The sequence below is a fragment of the Mus caroli genome, chromosome 5 (assembly GCF_900094665.2).
Source record: "Mus caroli chromosome 5, CAROLI_EIJ_v1.1, whole genome shotgun sequence".
Classification (NCBI taxonomy): Eukaryota; Metazoa; Chordata; class Mammalia; order Rodentia; family Muridae; genus Mus; species Mus caroli.
The window spans coordinates 21132055-21149080 of NC_034574.1; the positions used below are offsets into that span (position 1 = coordinate 21132055).

At 45.5% G+C, this 17026-nt stretch overlaps 1 long non-coding RNA gene across 1 annotated transcript in view; it reads right to left on the reverse strand.

Moving 5' to 3' along the window:
- The window catches only part of LOC110295436, a 30767-nt gene extending 19839 nt beyond the window's left edge, over positions 1 to 10928 (reverse strand). Inside the window, exons 1-2 of the long non-coding RNA XR_002378067.1 lie at positions 10856 to 10928; positions 8522 to 8803 (exon numbers count right to left, since the gene is read on the reverse strand). This is a non-coding gene — a long non-coding RNA (uncharacterized LOC110295436). The remainder of the gene's footprint in view (positions 1 to 8521; positions 8804 to 10855) is intronic.
- Positions 10929 to 17026: the final 6098 nt, after the last annotated feature.

Sequence of the window (17026 nt, forward strand, 5' to 3'; positions counted from 1 at the left end):
CAGCAGGTAAGAGAGAGAGATGTGCTAGGTAAGCACAGTTGCTGATCTTGAGTAACCATCACAACCTCTTTTCAATATTCAATTCAAAGAAGTATAGGGAAAGGGTCGAAATAATCATTTTAGGATACCATAGTAGCTGATGAACTATGCAAGCAAGCCAAGCTTAGCCTCTGTCACTGTCCTTTGAGTCTTTATACTCTCTCCAAATGTTTTCTCCATAGGTCTTGCCTCAGCGTGTGAGTCTGTCTCATCTGACATCACTCTGCCAGTCAGCCTAAGCCTGAGGAAGTGGCAAAAACCTGCAGTCATGACAAATGCAGCTCAACTACACAGTACATGTACATAGTTAGCAAAGAATCCATCATTGTCCTTTCACAAACTTGCTTTAACTGAACTTCCTTTCACTAGTGTCTGCTTCCTTTGTGAGTCCGCCTTAGTCTTTCACTTGTGCCTGCTTCAATGAAATGTTCCTTCGTGTGTTTGCCTTAGCAAAACACCATTCAACACAACTAACCTTTCAAAGAACCCTTGAGTTTTCACTTCACACAACCCTTCAAGTTAAATTTGACCCAGACTTCTTGGTGGTAATGGAGCCCCCAACTTACACTGATGTTGACTGCCAGTCATCAGCTTATTGGAAGCCTTGTTTATGCATCTTAAGATTTTCAGTGAGCAGTCTCACTTTGGTAGGTAGGGTTCAGTTAAAGTCACAGTAAGGTCACTTGCTCTCTAACCATTCTTGATATTTAGGTGTGGCCATTGTTTGGTTAATAAGGAAAGTCTTTGTCCCATTTAAGGCCATGGTTGTGGTTGTAGCTCCCTGGCACTGTGGGTCATATGAAGAGAGAGTATGGCCAACCTTGAATCTAAAGTTGTCCCAATACACCTGATAGTCATGGAGTTGCCAGGTCACCACAGGTGTCACTTTATGAATTTTGCCCTTCCTTATGTCACCTATAAGACTTGTACCCATTGTTAAGGTAGGTCCACCTTGTGGGCAGGCTTAGTGTTTACTTATCTCAATTGGTATAAACTTTTCCTGGATAACATGGAATCCAGATAGGACCTGTGCACCGAGGGCATACCCCAGGGTATGTCTCATGTACTCTTCTTGTCAAAGTCTACCCAGATTGTTTGGTGGTCACATGTGTTCCAGACACTGTGAAGGCCATATGTTCCTGGCTCTATGAATTGCTATGTGCTGGGTTGAATGAACAGAAAGTCCAAATACCCCCCTTAGAGTTAAGTTTTTCACAGGCTTCTTTGATCAGCATCACCAGCTTATATTGATATTGATATGAAGTTTAATCATCAGTTGAGTGATGCTTGCTTTTGATAACATGGCCTGGCTTAGAAAACAAAACTACTTGAAATTAAGATCAAAGTTCAAGTTAATCATTTTTCATATTCATGCTATTTGGTTATTCAAATGAGTGCACGTCTCCATTAAGAGCATGATGTGATCCGAGCTCTCTTGCAGTGAGGATGATTCAAGGTCATAAAAATGTCCCCCATACCCTTGAATTTAAGAGCTGGATGCAGGGTACTCATTAGTCAGGGAGCTGGGTGGATCTCTTTGATGTCACTTTATGGCCTTTGCCCTTATGTCACCCTCTAGACCACCAACATAGTAGTATGTGGTCTAGGTCACACTTGAGTTAAAGTGTGACCTGGATCTGAAAGTGTGCCTGTTACTTGATATTTAAATGTGACCCAGGTGACATGAAGGCTGTTAGGTGGCCTTGACTCCCTGGTTTGAGCTTGTTGCCTGGGTTGGGAGAAAGGTGTATGGAGCCTGTAAGTTTTAAAGGTGGGATTTTCAATGGTTAAACCATCAACCCATTTGTTAATACAGTGAGTCCGGTCCTGTTGGGGAGGGTCTCTGGAGCTAACTCACACTTTCCCTGCACTTCTTGGCTTCCAGATAGCAGTACATGGTCAGACTTGAGTAGAGGGGTGTGGCCTACATACCCACAAGTACAAAGGCTGCCCATATTGTTTGATGGTCATTTGTGGCTCTGGACACCAAGGATGTTGTTTGGTCCTGGCTCCTTTCTGTATTGATAATGGAGCAAAATGGAGTCCAAATATACTTGAAGTCTGACCCCAAGTGGTCAAGCATGAAAAGAAATGGGCATGAAGATAATGCAAGGTGTCAGAGCAGGGCAGGGTAATGGGTATGTCCACTTCATTTGGATATTAAGGTGAGGTTTGTTCCCTTTAAAGTCTGGCTCCTTTGTGGTTGGGATTAGGTGCTGGGTTGTTTAGATAGAGGGCATGGCTCATATACCCTTACCATAATAGCCCAAGCTACTTGGGGTTCAAGGTGCTGCCAAGTTTCCTTTGAAGTCTGTTTATGGCCTTGCAACTGATAATAATCAAGATCCTACTTGGAGGATATATACCCCCTTCTTGGAGGGTATAATATGTCCATATGTCAGTTAATCAAACTGGATTGATTTTTGTTTAGTCCAAGATTCTTGGTGAACAGAATGTGGCCTGAGTTATTTTCAAAAAATATTTGTTCCTAGAAAAGAAAAAAAAATCAATTGAAGTAAAGATAAGTTCTTGTCTAAGGCAGCTTATTTTGGTCCAAGGCAGTTTTAGGGTAAGATATTAACCCAGGCCAAAGTCTCCAGTTTGAGGCTCAGGCTTCTTCAGTGTTAGGGTTTGGCCCAGGTCGACATTTCTCCTATTTGTGCCTGGGCCTACTCAGAATTAGAGTTTAGCACAGGTACACATCTCTTCTTCTTTGAGCCCATGCCTATTCAGGGTTAGGGTTTAGTTTAGGCCCACACCTCTCCTAGCTTTGGGCCCAAGCCATTTCAGGGTTAGGGTTTGGCTCAGGCCCACACCTCTCCTAGCTTTGGGCCCAGGATCTTTAGGGTCAGGGTTTGGCCCAGGCTCACAATGCTTCTTGTTTTGGAACAAGGCCTCTTCAGGGTTATGGTTTGGCTCAGGCCCACATCTCTTCTTCCTTTGCCTCCTCCTTTTTGCTTCAAGTTTGGGGAATCGCCTAGGCCCACAACTCTCTTACCTTTTGACCAAGGCTACTTCAGGCTAAAGGTTAGACCCAGGTCCATCTCTCTCCTAGCTTTGGGCCCAGGCCTATTCAGGTTTAGGGTTTGCCTCAGGCCCACATTTCTTTTTCCTTTAATCCCAGGCTTCTTCAGGGCTAGGGGTTGGCCCAGGCCTATTCAGGGTTAGGATTAGGCCCAGGCCCATATGCCTTTTTGAGGCCCAGAATTATTCAGGATTAGGACTAGGCCTAGACCCACATCTGTCCTAGTTTTGGCTCAGGCCTATTCAGGGCACAAACCTCTTCTTCCTTTGGCTCCAGGCTTCCTCAGGGTTAGGGTTAAGCCCAGGCCCACATGGCCTAAACAGTTTTAGGGTTGGGTCCAGGCCTATATCTCTTGCTCCTTTGGACACAGGGCTATTTATTGTTAGGTTTTCTCCCTGTCCATATCTCTCTTAGCTTTGGGCCCAGGCTTCGTTAGGGTTAGGGTTTGGCACAGGCTCTAATTGCTTCTTGTTTTATACCCAGGTTTCTCCTGTTAGGTGATCCAGGCCCACATCTTTTGTCCCTGTGGGATCAGGCTTCTTCAGGGTTAGAGTTGGGCCTGGGCCCACATCTCTTCTTTGTGGTGAGGATTCTTCAGGGTTAGGATCAGTACTAGACTCATCTCTCCTAGCTTAGAGCCCAGGCCTACTATAGATCAGAGTTTCACCCAGGTACACCTCTTCCTCCTCGGGGTCCAGTCTTATTTAGGGTTTAGGTTAGGCCATTACCCACAAATCTTCAAGGTTGAGCACAGGCTTCTTTAGGGTTAATGTTAGGTCCAGGCCCATATCTTCTAGCTTTGAGCCTAAGATTTTTCAGTGTTAGATTGTAGCCTAGGTCCATACCTCTCTTAGCATAGGCACTAGGCTTCTTCAGGTTTAGGTATAGACCTAGGTTCATATCTCTTACCAGGCCCAGGCTTCTTAAAATTTAGGATTAGGCCCCAGGACCATATCACTTCCTTTGTCATGAGGATTCTTAAGTGTTAGGGTTTGGCCCAGACCCACATTTCTCCTAGCTTTGGGCCCAGGATTTTTTAGTGTTTATCATAGACCCAAATGTCCCTTAGCTTTGAAACCTAGCTTCTTCAAGCTTAGGGATAGACCTAGGCCAACATCTCTCCTGATTTGGGGTCCAGGGCTCTTCAGGGATAGGGTTGGGCCCAGGTCCATATCACTTCCAGCTTTGGGCACAGGTCTATTCATATTTAGGTTTGGGCCCAGACCCAGATCTCTTCTTGGAGCCCAGGATTCCTCAGGTTTAGTTCTAGCCTAAGCCCTTATCTCTCTTAGCTTTGGGCCCAGGCCCTTAGGTTTAAGGATAGACCCAGGAGGATATATCTTCTAGCTTTGGGCCTAAGCCTATTCAGGTTAACTGTTTGGCCCAGACCCACATCTCTTCTTCCTTTGTACTGAGGATTCCTCCATGTCAGGGTTGTGCCCAGATGCACAACTCTCCTAGCTTTAGGTTAAGACCTGTTCAAGGTTAGTGTTTTGCCTAGGGCCATATCGTCTAAGGATCTTTAGAGTTAGTGTTAGGCCTAGACCCACATCTCTTCTAGCTTTGGGCTGAAACCTACTCTGGGTTAGAGTTTGGCCCAGGCAGACATCTCCTCTTCCTTTTTATCCATTCCTATTCAGGTTTAAGATTTGGCCCAGGCCCACAACTCTCCTAGCATTGGATGGAGGATTCTTCAGGGTTAATGTTAGGCCCAGGCCAATCTCTTCTTGATTTGGGCCCCAATTTCTTTCTTCAGAATTAGGTTTTAGCTTAGGCCCATATCTCTCTTAGCTTAGGGACCAGTCTTCTTCAGATTTAGGATAGAACCAGGCCCACATCTCTTCTTACTTTGGGCCTAGGCTTCTTCAATTATAAGATAAAGCCCAGAGCCATATCTCTTCTCTCTTTGTGGTGAGAATTCTTTATGGTTAGGGTTAGGCCCAGTCCCACATCTCTCCTAGCTTTAGGCCCAGGCCTATTCTGGATCAGAGTTTGGCCCAGGAACACAACTGTATTTCCTGTGGATCCAGTCTTATTCAATATTACGTTTTGGCCCAGGCCCAATACTCCCCTAGTATTGGGCGCAGGCTTCCTCAGGGTTAAACTTAGGCCAGGACCTATATATCTTCTAGGTCTGTGCCTGTGCTCTTCATGGTTAGGTTTTAGCCTAGTGCCATACCTCTCTTAGCCTAGGGACCAGGCTTCTTCATGTTTAGGACAGACCCGGTCCCACATCTCTTCTTATTTTCTGCCTAGGCATCCCCAGGGATAGGGTTAATCCTAGGCCCATATTGTTTCTAGCATAAATAGCCCAGGCCTATTTATGATTAGGTTTGGGTTCAGGCCCACATCTCCTCTTCTTTTGGGCTCAGCCTTCTTTAGGTTTAGGTTTTAGCTAGGCCCATATCTAGCTCTGGGCCCAGGCTTTTTTAGATTTAGGGACAGATGGAGGCTGATATATCTACTAGTTTTGGTCCCAAGCCTATTCAGTTTAGAGTTTGTTCTAGGCCCCTATCTTTCCTAGCTTTGGGTCCATGTCATTTCTGGGTCAGAGTTTGATCCAGGCACATGCCTACTCTTCCTTTGGGTCCAGTGTTATTCACAGTTAAGGTTTGGTGCAGGCTCACAACTCTCCTTGCTTTGGACCCAGACTTCTTCAAGGTTAGGGTTTGGCCTAGGCCCACATTGTTTTGGACACAGGCCTATTCAGAGTTAAATTTTAGCCTGGGCCCATATCTCTCTTCGCTTAGGGGCCAGGCTTATTCAGGTTGAGGGATAGACCCAGTCCTACATCTTTTTTTGATATTGGGCCCAGGCCTCTTCAGAGGTAGAATTAGGCCCAGGCTTATATCACTTGTAGCTTTGGACCCAGGCCTATCCATGTTTAGGTTTGTGTCCACTCTCAGCTCTCTTCTTCTTTGGGCTCAGTCTTCTTCAAGATTAGGTTCTAGACTAGGCTCATATCTATTTTCTGTGTTGTGGGGATTCTTCAGGTTTAGGGTTAGGCCCAGAACTACATCTCTCCTAGCTTTGGGCACAGACCTATTCTCAGAGTTTGACTCAGGCAGACATCTCTTTGGGTCCAGTCTTTTTCAGTGTTCATGTTTGGCACAGAGCCACTATTCTCTTAGTGTTGGGACTTGGCTTCTTCAGGGTTAAGGTTTGGCAGTCCCAAATTGCTTTGTTTTATACCTATGCCTCTTCAGAGTTATGTGTTCCAGGCCCACATCTCTTGTTCCTATGGGATCAGGCTTCTTCAGGGTTATGGTTAGGCTCAGTGTGATTTCTCTTGTAGCTTTGTGCCCAGGCTTACTTAGGTTTAGGCTGTGGCCCTGGCCCACATCTCTTCTTCCTTTATACCTAGTCCTGCTCAGTTTTAGGGTTTGGTCGAGCCCCATATCTCTCTTAGCTTTGGCACAGGCTTCTTCAAGGTCAGGGTTTGGCCTAAACCCATATCTCTTCTTCCTGTGGGCCCAGCATTCTTCAGGGTTAGGTTTAGGCCCAGACACATATCTTTCCTAGCTTCAGGCCCAGGCCTATTCAGGGTCAGATTTGGCCTAGACCCACATCTCTTCTTTTGGGTCCAGTCTTATTCAGTTTGGCTCAGGTCTACAACTCTCCTAGCTTTGGGCCTAGGACTATTCAGATTTAGTATTTTGCTTAGGTACACATTGCTTCTTTATTTTGCCTAAGACCTCTTCGGGTTTAGAACTGGGTCCAGGCCCATTTTTCTTGTAGCTTTAGGTCCAGGCCTCTTCAGATTTACTGTTTGTTCCAGTCCTACATCTCTCCTAGCTTTAGGTCCAGGATTCTTTAGGGCTAAGGTTTGGTCCAGACCTACATCTCTTCCTTTGGACCCAGGCCTCTTCAAGGGTAGAGTTTGATCCAGGCCCATGTCTGTTCTTCCTTTGGGCACAGGCTGATTCAGGGTCAACTCTTGGCTCAGGTCCATGATTTCATTTGGTGAAATCCATTTTCATTCCAGGATCTGGCCCAGGCATACTTCTCTTCTACATATGTGTCTTGGTATTATGAAAGTCAGTCTCAGTCCTGGGAACCCTTCTCTTTTTGGTTGGGTTCATACATTTTGGGGTCAGGATTAAACCTAGGGATCTTTCAACTTCTCTTTGGTCTTCTTCAGGGCCCATGCTTGGCCTTGGCTACTCTCAGTATATTGTTGTTCCTAGGCTTTCTTGTGTTCATGCTTTAGCTTGGGTACATTGATCCAGTTGAGGTAGTGGAGTCCATGTGTGTCCAAAGCTTCATTGTCATTAGCATTTATGTATGATCAGCTTTTCTGAAAATAAAAATAGACAGGTGCTTTGATAGAGAAATATACTTGCTATCTTTCTTTGACATCTCAAATGCACTCTGAACATCACTGATGTGTCCCCTGGGGAACATGCACAAACAGACACATATAACATACTGTCTAGATGGAATAAGGCATACATTATACAAACAGATGAAATAACTAGGAGAGAAAGGAGGTTAGGAAATTCTTTCCTGTTGTATATCTGACTCTGCCTGTGCGAGAGGGGCTTGATGAGTTCATGTAGAAAGATTGTTGTTTCTAAGTAGAGCCAAACAGAGTCCTGAACAGGAGTCAGGCAGCTTGTCCTCCCTTCTGTGGATCAATCTCATGATGGAACATCATAGAAAGTCAAGAGATACAAGTTCTCAAGTTGTGTGCCATGATCCCTTTGGCAAAGCTCCATCTCCAAAAATATATACTGTACAAATTGTAACAATAGCTTAGTTACAGTTTTGAAGTAACAACGAAAGTAACTTTGTGGCTGGAGGTCACCACATGAGGAACTGTATGAAAGGGTCACAACACTATTGAGGTTGTGAACCACTGTGAAGCAGTAAAAAGTTAATCCTCTCTAAACTCCCCTGGCACCTATACCCTCCTGCACTTTCTCATTGTGGTCTCCTAAGCCCTTGTCATGGCCCAATCCCTTCTTCCCCTCTCCTGTGTTTCTTGTCTGGGAATGCTAAAAGTCCTGTCTCTATCTCATTGCCCAACCATTTGTCACTGGTAACTTTATTTCCCAATCAGAGCCAACTGGGGGCAGGATTCCTTTAGCCTATGAATGGGACATGGCAAACAGGTTTTTGGGTAACGTAATTAGCATGAGAACACAAGCTGCTACCCCACTGGTATACAGGATGTCTTTTTATGACTTCACAGGCTGTGCAGATTCCACAAGTGCTCTGTCCCTTTTGTGGGAATGATGTTCTCTCCCTGTATGCCAAGCATGGCCATGTTCTGGGAGGGTATTTCTCTGCTCTTTGCTATTGCAACTTTCTCAGAAACCAATTTTGTTTTGTACATCAACTTCCCCTGAGATGTTGGCTTGTGCCTTAGTCACCCTTTTCTGAAAACCCCATGCCAAGTATGCTAACTGATGTGAGAGCAGGTTTTCACCCAAAGGATCCTCTGCAGTGACTTACCTTAAAAGAATCCCTGCTGACTCTCTCCTAGTTTTGAAACCTAGCCCCCCTGCAATGGTCTCTGCTGCCTTCAGAACTGGGTATGCCCATAATCATGACAGTGACCCCTCAGGTGGGGTCACAGAGACCACCACTCATTCTGTTTGGGAAAGCTCAATGGTGTCTAGGCACACAGGTGTCTTTTGGACTAGTACTTAGGTAAAGTACCTCATAGCTTCTCTTGGATCATTCCTTGGGAACAATGTCACATCCAGTTCTCTTCCTGGAAGGAACTTCATCATCCTAGGAATATCAAAGCAAGTGGGGATGGATTATACTCAGCCCCAGCATAAAAAGTTCAAATCTAAGCCGGGTGTGGTGGCGGACGCCTTTAACCCCAGCACCTGGGAGGCAGAGGCAGGTGGATTTCTGAGTTCGAGGCCAGCCTGGTCTACAGAGTGAGTTCCAGGACAGGCAGGGCTATACAGAGAAACCCTGTCTNGAAAAACCAAAAAAAAAAAAAAAAAAAAAAAAAAAAAAAAAAAAAAAAAAAAAAAAAGTTCAAATCTTTGGTCTATTGTTTTTGCTGCTCAGTTTATCAGCAAGTTCTTTTCCTCTCATGAGACTTGGGGTGTGCCATCTGTAGGGCTTGGGGCATGGAGCTCACTGAAAATTTGGGCCTCCAACTTGTCCCTTTACCACCGTTAAACACAACTGGAAGTAGAATTGCTCAGAAAGCAGGCCCTAATATAGTACTTGATGACTTCTGAGAATGTCAGTCAGTGGGAAATAGCATATAACTGCAGGACTTTATCCTGTCCCAGTTTGGAAACTGGCCTCCTGGAATAGGTGCTGGCTCTTCCTCAGCTGTGGTCACCTTTTCTGACAAATGCAGGTAAAGATTATTAGAAGAGAAAACCTAGCATGCCCTCCCCCACTTACATATGTACACAATAGAGTCATCCACCAATGTATTAACCCACAGGCTATTCCCTGTCTGGAAGATTTTAAATATTAAGATTGTCTGGTGTTTTCCATCTGCAACGAGTCAGGTAGGTAAGAGAGGGTGCAGCCACACGGTGGTTGTTGGCAGTCAGCAGAGCCAGTCACAGTGTGGATGGTCAATGTAGAGCGATCACAGCTCCCAGCATTGTGGGAAAAGCATTAGCTAGCAGGCAGTTGGCTGACAATAGTGTAGAGCTGAGTGAGACCCAGCTCATTGTTGGTGGCTTGATGAAACTAACCTCGAGGGGCTGAGAGAGCTCCAAAGAAGGAGCAAGCATCCTTTTTAAAATTACTCTCTATGCTCCTACCTAACAGAATAGCACACTGAAGTTAAATTAGACCTTCATCCCAGGAACCCTGTATGAATTTCTCCTACCACATAGGCCAAAGCTCCATGCACACCTGTGATTCTTTCTGAATCCCAGCCTATCCCAGCAGACACTGTCCTCTCTCCATCAAGGCCACAGCTTTTACCATGACAATGAGCTGGTATATGAGGTAACAGAGAGCTGACCACACCCCTGTCCAGATTCTCCTATGTGCCTGAGTGTAGTATGAGGAATGACCATGTCTCTGCACACTGTGCTGAGCACACTGTCCCAGAAATTGGGAGGTTGTACGTGTGGTGAGGGTATCATCTTATTAATGAAGCCTGAACATAAATTACCCTGTCTCATGTAACAGTGTGTATGTTGGTAAAGGAAGATAAGTGACCTCATTCAAAGTCATCTACATGCACTTTCACACATGGATGTGATCCTGCGAACAGGACACACATACGTACAAGTGTAAACATGTATATAAGTACAGAATTAGACTGGAGAGTGCTGCCATGGTGAATTCTGTGATAGTGGCATAGATGTTTGTTCCCCTATTGTGGCAGTCATCTGAGTACAAGTAAAAAGATTGCTATAGCCAGGAACTGAAGTCCTCGGGGAAGGTGAGAGATCAGTACCCCGGCTGCTTTTCCTACCTTTCCTAGACAAGCTCAGTAATGGTCAAATGTGGGCCTGCAAACAAACTCTTCATCCTTCTTTACTTAGGCTAGAGGCTGGAGTCCAAGTCCAGGTCCATCTGTATGGCTTCATTCTAAGGCCCCTCTGCCCGGTGAGTGGAGGAGTTTCACCACTGTGTGCTTGGGGGGGCCAGTCTCACTGCTGAAATTTCTGATCCCTGTTATTTCTAGCTTTTCTTAGGATGAGCTGCCCTAAGGCAGAGATATTTCAACTACCTATCTATGTTTCAGTCTACCCCATTTCAGGGCCCATTGAAGAAGTGCCTCACACTGAGTGAGTCACGCACACAATTAGTTTTGAGTAGTATCCATCCTGGAAATCAGTCCAAACCTACCTAGACACATGAGCTTGCTGTGAATTCCAGCCCTTTTTGCTGGACTCTGAGTTGCCCTCAGGCTAAGAACACTGTGGTTACTAGGTCAGCAACCCTGTGACGTCACAGAGATCTCACCTCACTTCTAAGAATCATGGAGACATCCAGGCTTCAGTTATCTCCCAGCTTGGTCTACCTTTGTTCTCCTCTGTGCAAGCATCCTAAGAAGCACTTAGCATTAGGGAAGTAGATGAAAGTATTTCTCATAGACCCTTCACCTACATGCCTCTCTGGCTAGTCCTTCATTTTCTGATAGATACTATCAAAGCTGAGAAGAGGGACACAGTTGATAATGGTGATCCTCAGTTCCCATGTCTGAACCTCATACTCTGCTTCAACTCAGATTCTCTATAGCCTTTATGGTTCATTGCTGTCACTCAGGCTGCAGGGTGCCATCTTCTGCCCCTTCTGGCTCCAATATCAACTGTACCTTGTTTCTTAATCTCATCTCCATGCATCACCAATCTATTGGCTTAGGTGGGTTGTGGGTTGTAGGTATTGATTTCTGGCCATGTCCATGGCCTTGAGGCTTAAAGTGAGCAGAACAAAAAGCACATGGATGAATAAAGAAAATATATACAGCGTGAATGAATCACAGTAGGTGATGTTGCTAGCAGAGCCCAGCTTGTGAGGGGCAGACTCCTGGAGCACTTGCCTTTACTTGTCCATCCTCAGCCAAACTTCCACCCAAATAGTCACTGTGTGGATGACCATGCTGTCCAGAGATGTGCCAAGCACTCTGTCCCCTTGTTCTGGCATGTTATACAGTGGGCTGGTTTTGTTAGCCCTGCTATGACCAAGGATTCTTGGTCAAGTCCATGCTTCCCCTCTGCTAGAGCTGCATCCCCTCATCCACCAGGTTTCCACTGCTTCTTATGGAGGGATGATGGCTGGAAAACATGACCAATGCCCAAGACTAGGGGTTTCTGGCCGCTCATGGCCATGAGGCCAGCTGTGTTCTCTGTAGTGACTCAGGATGTTATAAGGTTCAGCCATTAACTGCAAACAGCTTGAAAACCTTTGGCTGAATTAGTCTGGCTCTGTCCTTGGAGAAAGACAGTCCAGCTTCTGGTCCGTGTATGTTCTGAGTGAGTCATACTCTGTGTGCCTGCATTCAGATGGCCTCCCATGAAACAGGACTTGTGAGCATGAGGACCCTCTGGGTACCATGTGGAGATTGTAGGAAGTCAGAGTGTCTGATGGAAGGACAGGCTTTAGCAGAGGAAGGGGTACCCGCTGTCATGTCCTGAGCCTGGCCATATGCTTTCTTCTCCATAGCATTATTGTGGCTGTTGCTGGCTTTCCACTATGGAACACACTATGCGTGGCAATATTTGGGCACAGACAGACTTGTATCATTCATTCCTGTGAGAAATTGTCCTCTCTATCCAAAGTTTTACCCTTCCTTTGGATAATGGTGGCAAGACCTGATGAAAATCTTGGAATTAGAGCTTAAAGCAGAGTTCATTTTAAAGCCTCCTGCACTAGCATCAAATGGTACATGGGTATGTTAATTCTGTGTTGAAACTCACAGTTGTATGTGGTTCAGGTTAAATGCACACCCCCCGTCCTGCCCCAGTGATACAGCCATCATCCTGAGCATACCACCAACAAGTACATTTACCAGTGATATAGCCATCATCCTGAGCACACCACCAAAGGACTTTCTTGCTGTGGACATTTGTTACATGCATTTTATTGGTACTCTATTCAGGATTGCTAGGGAATGGAATCACCTGCTGTGTTTTAACACTCTGCACTTCCTGTCTAGCATCCCATAGGACCTGTGAGGTTGCTGCTGACATGATAGGCTAAAAACAACAACCACAGCCTCAGAGCTAAGGAGGACTCTGATGGGTGGACTCACTGGGAAATGCTTCTTGGCGGGGAGAGGGGGGGAATAAAGCATGCTGATGGCTGTTTGCTCCCAGCTGAAGGCAGCATGCAGTCAGTATAAGGGAGGCTAAAAATAGAGGGCAGAGACAGCAGGAAGGGATAGTTAAAGCAATGAATGACACAGAGGAAAAATGAAGTATGTAGACAGAGAGAATGTCATGCCTTCTTGTATAACCCAAATAACTCCCAATCAAGAAAGACCCTAAAGGTCCTAGTTTGTGCATAATCTTAAAAGAAGAGACATGAATTGCCAACAGGCCAAGCCAGGTTTGCCATTGCTCACTCCTCCCCAAGTCAGGAGAGCTCTTCCAACTCTCTAATCCTTGGGTTCTAGCTTGCCAACATAGTCACATACTCATATGGCTGGGCCTCATGAGGGCAGGTTGTGTTTCAACCTCCCCACTCATCTAGATCCACCATCCTCCTTCACGGATCCTCACCACTCATCTAAACCCACCCGTTTCCATCACAGGTTCCATCTTCCATATCAGCTACCACTCAAAGATTTGGTAGACATCTCTCACATGAACTCTTTTTCTTCATGGATGTTCTCAGACTCCCAAGAGCATGGCTGAGATCCTTCACTCCTCTAAGTTTGCCCAAGACTTTGCTGAGTACTGGAGTATGTGAAATACTTGGGATGTAGCTCATGGCAGTAGTGGCTGCAATGGTACTTTCTCACATGTCACCACAAAGACCAATGCCCAAGTCACCTGCTTCCTCATTTGGGGTTCTTTACCCAGTCATGGGAAGCAGGCCTCCTCAAAACACACTTTTAGGAGCTGTCTCCCTAGACACAGTTGACTCACTATTCTGAGTGTCCACATGTACTCTGGCTGTTTTTTTTTTTTTCTTATTCTTTCCTCCTCTAGAATACCTTTCTGTTTTCCCAGAAGCCCCTAATGTATAATGATCAAGAGTCCTAAGTCTCTCCAAGCACATATATAGAAGTCACATATATATATGACTGGCATAAGTCATAGAGTCAGAGAGTAAGATGTGATCAGAAACCAGGAGGCCACAGTTCTGGTCTACTTCCTTCTCAAACTTGCTGTCTCTGTGGCCTTAGGAAAGCTAGGTGATTCTTTGGACCATCATTTAGTCACAGATGGCTTAAAGTCCAAGACTATTAGGATCTGACTCTAAGTTCTCTCCTGGCATGGGTATGAAAATGTTTTGAAACATGACAAGTGTTATTCCAACCATTATCACCATTAGAACCACTGTGTGAGTGGAGGCCATCTGTACATCCATGGCTGTAAGCTGTGGCCAGCTTATAGTATCTCGAGAAGTCTGGTTTGCTAGTGTATGCAAATTTCTGGAAGGAGATCTAAAGATTGAGTTGTCTCCCCACAGAAAGGGAATTCCTAGTTCTCCACAAAACAATGGAAATGAGCACTCCCTTCCCTAGAGCTTGTCTAGGAAAAACTTGAATCTCATAAAGATCACGATTGAGTCAGAACCATTAACCCCAGCTCCCTGCTGGGGAAAAAGTGCTCATTGGCCCTGAAGAACACAGAATGCCAGATGAAATCAGTCTGTGTGAGCCCTTAGGCAAAACTTGGCTGCAGTCTTTTTGGGGTCAAGCATCCAGCTTTGGTAGTTTCCATGTTGTATTGGAGAGAACCAGGATCTACCCTGGCCTTGTAGATCAAAATTAGAAAAATCTTGATTAGGACTGGGATTCCCGAGTGTATTGCTGGTCCCACCAGAGAACTGTCTGAGTCTTTCTCAGGTATGGGACGGTGCTGTGGGACCGAGGGTCAAATCTTCAGTGTTGTCCTGAAGATGACCAGTATTTGCATGCTAGCTCGAACCTGCCCAACTTCCTGGATACAGGTTCATCAAGTGTCCTATGACGCTAGTACAGTAATTTTATGAGTGAGTTCAACATTGATTTAAGAAGTTGTGCTGTCTTGGTACATCAGCTATTAGTACTCTGTATCCCGTGATGCAATGTTCATGTGAGTCCCACAAAAATCATGTCACATGCCTTCATTGGCACATTCCCAAGTAGACATTTTACCCATTGTCCATCTTATAGATAAAAAAACAGAACATGGAGAAGTTAAACACTTTTGGCTGTGCATATGTATATATACATTCATGTGAATGTATGAACATGTGCATTTGAGTCCATGTGCACATGTGTGAGTATGTCTGGAGGCCAGAAATCAATGTTACACATCTTTCTCAACTGCTGTCTGTCTTATTTTTGAGACAGGGTCTCTTACTGAGTGAGGAGCTCACTGATTGGCTCCTCTTGGCTCTGCCTTCCCAGCACTAAGTGTTCATGGTCTCACTTGGTTTGGGGGAGCTCAAGATTCAAACTCATGTTTCATGCTTTTACAGTGAGCACTTTAATGATTTAGCCAACTCTTCATCCTCTTAAACAATTTATGAAGCTACAGAGCTATTAAGAGATAGTTTCAAATAACATTGAAGCCCACACTCACCCAGCAGTTGCATAAAATTTGGAAGCTTTTTACCACTATGGGAATAGAAGTTCCTGCCCTGTCATCTCACCTCTGCACTTGGCTTACAGAGAGCTTTCAGTGGGTGTCTTGGATTGATTCACCAGTGTGACACCAAGGTAGAAGCAGAGCATCTGTGGCCCAGCGGGAGAGGGAAATGAGCTGGAGCAGAGCCTCAGGAAGGAACAGTGGTCCTGAGGCTGATACAGAGAAGGATGGGAGAATGGGAGCCATAGCAGGCTAGAGAAGAAAGACAGAGGGGAGAGGCAGAGAGGGACAATATAACAAGGGAGAAAGGAGAAGGAGAAGGAATAAGAAAGGAAAAGAAAGAAATGCAAAACCTTAGGAAAGACTTCATGCAGCTGTGGTACACTCCTCATTCCGGGCAATTGCTCAGGGTACTTCCATATTGGGGTCTGACAGGAGACAATCACCCTGGCTGCTTGAATGCTCTGTGGGCAGGCTGCCTGATCATCTTTCTAGCCTTGTCTACCCACCTCTTGGTCTTCCTTCCATCTGAGAAAGGAAGTGCTTCTTTGGCCAAAATGGCATGTGCCTCCCTCCAGCAGGTGACACTCAGGAAACCCTGAAAACCCAGAGTGACTTGCTCCTTGTGAAGCTGGGAAGAAGGTGTCATGAGCTGTCTATACTTCCGAGGCCTCAGCCACCACAGGCAAATTCTCAGCTGACTCTTCTACTTCATTCCACACTCCAGTGGCTAGACCTTGTAGGGAGACCCAGAGGCAGACACAGGGTCCCTGAGCAAAGCAAAATTGCCCCAAGCTATTGTATTTTATAAAGGTTCCCACAATACCAAGGGAAACAGGCTGTCTCAGTCAGGAGGCAGGAGGTGGAAGAACAGGGTGGGAGAGCCCAGAGGTCCAAAGCAAGGGCAATTTCAGAAAGTCAGTTCCAGGACAGCCAGGGCTACACAGAGAAACAGAGAAACCCTGTCTGATGCTGAGTTAAGAATACAGATTTTATTGTGGATGCCAAGAAGTACATGCTGACAGGAGCCTGATATAGCTGTCTCCTGAGAGGCTCTGCCAGTGCCTGACAAATACAGAGGAGGATGCTGGCAGCCTGAGCACGAGGTTCCCATGGAGGAGTTAAGAGAAAAGACTGAAGGAGCTGAAGGGGTTTGCAACCCCATAGGAAAAACAACAATATCAACCAACCAGAGCTCCCAGGGATTAAACCACCAAGCAAAGAGCACACATGGAGGGACCCATGGCTCCAGGTATCTATGCAGCAGAGGATGGCCTTGTCAGGCATCAATAGGAGGAGAGGGCCTTGGTCCTAGAAGGCTCCCTAATGTAGGGGAATGCTAGAGCGGGGAGGTAGGAGTGGGTAGGTGGGTAGGGGAACACCCTCATAGAATCAGGGAGAGGGAGGATGGGAGAGGGGGTTTCTGGAGGGGAAACTGAGAAAGGGGATAACATTTGGAATGTAAATAAAGAAAATATCCAAGAAAAAAAGAAAAAAAAAAAAAAGAAAGAAAGTCATCACACAGCAAGACCAAGCCAACCCCATAGTCTCTCTTCTTATCATACAACTACTAATGGTAATGTAGGGAGCCTGTATTCTCATGGTATTATCCAGTCCCTTCTTCCCAAATAATATTTCTGAAGACCTTAGCAATAAGGTTTGAGAATGAGTTTGATGCAAGATAATATCCAGATGTCAGGAGCCTGAAGATTTAGTCTAGGAGAGAGTTAAAGCTGGGAGAGGGATGAGGTAAAGACAGAGAACCTAGGACAGA